The sequence below is a fragment of the Fukomys damarensis genome, unplaced genomic scaffold, assembly GCF_012274545.1.
Source record: "Fukomys damarensis isolate Sample0158 unplaced genomic scaffold, DMR_v1.0_HiC HiC_scaffold_32, whole genome shotgun sequence".
In the NCBI taxonomy this organism is placed as follows: domain Eukaryota; kingdom Metazoa; phylum Chordata; class Mammalia; order Rodentia; family Bathyergidae; genus Fukomys; species Fukomys damarensis.
In genome coordinates this window covers 40,560,076-40,563,682 of record NW_022900944.1, presented here as the reverse complement: position 1 = coordinate 40,563,682, position 3,607 = coordinate 40,560,076, and positions in this window count along the sequence as shown.

Below are 3,607 nucleotides of genomic sequence, written 5' to 3'. Positions count from 1 at the left end.
ATATGCTTAGAAAAAACCAACATCTGTCATGTTAGGATTTTATAATTGGCTTTGTCATACACTTAATCATTCTACAACTGTTTTATTTGGAAAGGTTAGAGTTCTCGTTCAACCTTTTCCAAAGTCTATTCAATGGAGCAGTGGCCTCTTAAAATATTGCTTAAAGCTAGGGCTAAAGGGTGTTCTGTGGTCAAATTACCTGGGGACATTTGGGTCTAGTGCAGTCAAGCATCTTTTTTCAGCACAAATTTAGAGCGTTGTGTGAGTGAGGAGTTTCAGTGCCAAAGTGGGGATAGATAATAGAGCATCTTCCAGATGACTTGACTCCAGCCCTTTCCTTGAAGTTCCTAAGACCAGCGTTCTGCAGATCTTCTGCATAAATCAGTGGGTAAGTGTTTCTGAGTATCTGCTCAAGGTTAGGCACTGTCCAAGAGAACCCCCCCTCAGATTGCTGAGGGGTTTATTAAGAGAACACAAGCCCACAAACAGTTTTGAGAAGACTTAACTCTAAACTGAAAGCCAAGAAGATTGTCAAACAATTGAGGTGGATCTGATAGGGACACAATAGATATTGGTGAGGACTGTGGTAAACAGGAGTATGAATGACGTTCCAAAGGGAGTAGCATCAGCTTAATTTTGACCCATCATTGTCGTGTGTGCTCAGGGTTGTCAGCTCTTAGAAATGTTGGAAAAGTCTGGCTTTTTATGAGGAATACACCAAATTTATAAAATCCTGGATACTGTGACAAAGATGAACAAAACATACCTGTGCACCAAATGTAGGTCACGTAGCTCCAACTGGCAATCTTTGCTCTGTGTCTGTGGTTCTCAGGCAGGGGTAATTTTACCTCTTGGAACACATGGCAATGGCTAAGAATGTTTTTGTTTGTCACAAATGAAGCTGCAAACAACTAGTGAGTAGAAGGCAGATGTAGTGCTAAACACCCTACAATACACAGGGAAGCCTCCCACAAAATTATTGTCCAACCCCAAAATGTTAACACTGCATCTTGCTCAATTTCTTCTCACTGGGACAAAATACTCAACACCCACAACTTAAAAAATAAGGTTATTTTGGCTCATATTTGACTGACTCTAAGTCAGGAAAGGAGGGAGAGGGGCATGGTGGAGGCGAGCTGCTCACAGCATGGTGGGCAGGAAGCAGACAGCCAAGGGGATCTGCAAAGGGAGATTTAACCTTCTGGATCACACCCACGGTGACCCACCTCTTCTGGCCAGGCCTACCTCCTATCAGCTACAAAATCTCCCAATCCAATCACCTTCCAAAGGCCCCCTCTATGATCTCATGAGGATTTAGGAGGACATCTAGATAAAAACTATAGCACAATACCAAGACTAAAAAGCCTTGCTGTAACCCCCAGGAGAGAGAAGGTCTGTGGTTTTCACCTGCTGCCTGTCTGACTTTGGAAATGTCCTTGCTCTGCTTGGTGAAAGAAGGTTCTTGTCCTCATTGATACTCAAGGGACTTTGCAGCCCAGGGGCTGGGTCACACCAGTCCTTGGGTTGGCAGTGACCTGACCCCAGGATTTGCTCTACAGAGACAACATTGATCGGAAATGACAGCACAGATGTGACAGTACACGCCAGGAGAACGTCCCCAACCTGAGGTACTGTTTATCTTTTTGATAACTTCAGAAGCGTGCTTCATGCAGGTTCCTCTGCAGACACTTGAATAAATTTGAAGCTGATGTTAAAAAGACTATTAAATCATTCTAGGCAACTTTGTCGGGGAAAAAGAAATCAAATGACACATTTTAATTTAATATACCACTGCCTTTCTGAATAGAGACAGCCTCTCAGATATTGATTTTGAGTTCTGGCGTGGTATGTGCCTGTTTATCTAGTTGATCGTCAAGAGTATAGCTGCTCCTTTATCTTAAGGAGTTCATTCAATCAGTCCACAGTAGATGTGAGGCAGATTGCAGGACAGAGTGTGTGGGAGGAGGGTGACTCTTGGAGCAGGGTGTGCTTGGAGCAGGAGAATCAGTGATAAAGAAGGACAGCACAGGGAGATATGAGGGTCTCCAATACAGGCCCCTAGCACATTACTGTTACTGCCCACCCCCAGGCAGTGTGACTCTTTGTTTGGGCTGCTGGAATAAAATACCATAAACTGAATGGTTTATAAGCAAGAGAGATTTATTTCTCCCAGTTCTGGAGCCTGGAAGTCTAAGGTCAGAGTGCTGGCAGACTCAGTGTCTGGTGAGAGCTGTTTCTGGGTCCCTAGAAGGGCCTTCCAGCTGTGTTCTCACACAGTGGAAGGGGCAAGGGAGCTCACGGACCTCTTCGATGAGGGGAGAAATTCTATTCATGGGGGCTCTGTTTCCATGACATCTCCTTACACCGTCACTTTGTGGGTGAAGATTGCAATGTATGAATTTTGGGGTCTAGGGTTCCCATAGAGCAAACCCTGTCACTAGCGTTTGAGACCAGGTAGTATTTTTGGGGGAGCACTGGCATTGGAACAGAGGAGTCACCCTGGGAATGAAAGGAAACAGGAAGTGTATTTGCAGGCAAGTGGATACCTTGGACTTGTCCCCTCTGGGGAACTCTGGGTCATATTTCTGTGTTGTCCCAAGTAGCCATCGATGGTGTTGGGATATTTATGTACCAATAACCCCTGCCCCCCACCATGTTGGAAGCTGTTTCCAGGTGACAGATTTTTCAGAATTCCTGGCTTGCTCTGCTTTCTGAGCAAACAGTCTTCCGTAGCGAAAGTCCTTAGGCACAGGTAGCAAGCATTCAGCCTGTGAGCAGCCTGTGGAGTGTGGAGGTGACAGCTAAGGGGATCCAGGCTGGAGAACGATGGTACCTGCTATAGCATATTTATTGAAATTGTTATTGTCATTGCACTAGTGGCACGGATGCAAGCCAGCTGCAATATCCTCATGCTTACAGCTCTTACAGATAACTCTAAAAAAGTGAAACATGCTTGAGTCTTAGGTTTTTCAAGCAGTAAAGAGCAATGCAAGTCAAAATAACATAGTTTGATATGATACATGGAGTTGTGTGGCTGAACAAAATCAAGGTTTGCAATGCAAATGTGCAACTGATACCAACAAGCATGTTATTTTGAATCCAACATGGTTATAATATCCTGTGATAACTAGACTTTTCAGACTTCTAGCTGCTGCAAAAAGTCAATCCTGCAACTACAAGGCCATTTAGTGTTCATTCAGCCAAAGTGTACCGTTTTGTGTTAACTTTTAAAAATATCAGACAAAATTCATTGAAATTGGCTGATTTAATATAGCAAGGAAGTAAATCCACTGAAAAGATGTTGGACAGGTCACAGAAACCCTGAGAAGTCTCCAGGAATGTTTGAGGAAAGAACACAGTGGTATAAAACTGAGAATTTGAATGTGTTTGCTATGATTTGGGTAGGGTTTGGATGCGTCCCTAAGGTCCATATGCTGGAAGCTTGATTTCCAGCGCAGTGGTGTGAGGTGTTAAGAGGTGGGCTCAATGGACAACTATTAGGTCACTTCAGAAGGGATTAATGTTGGTCTCATGAAGTAGGTTAATTCTCATGATGGCAGGTTGTTAAGAGGCAAGGCAACCTCACACACTTGGCTTCTTCTCCATT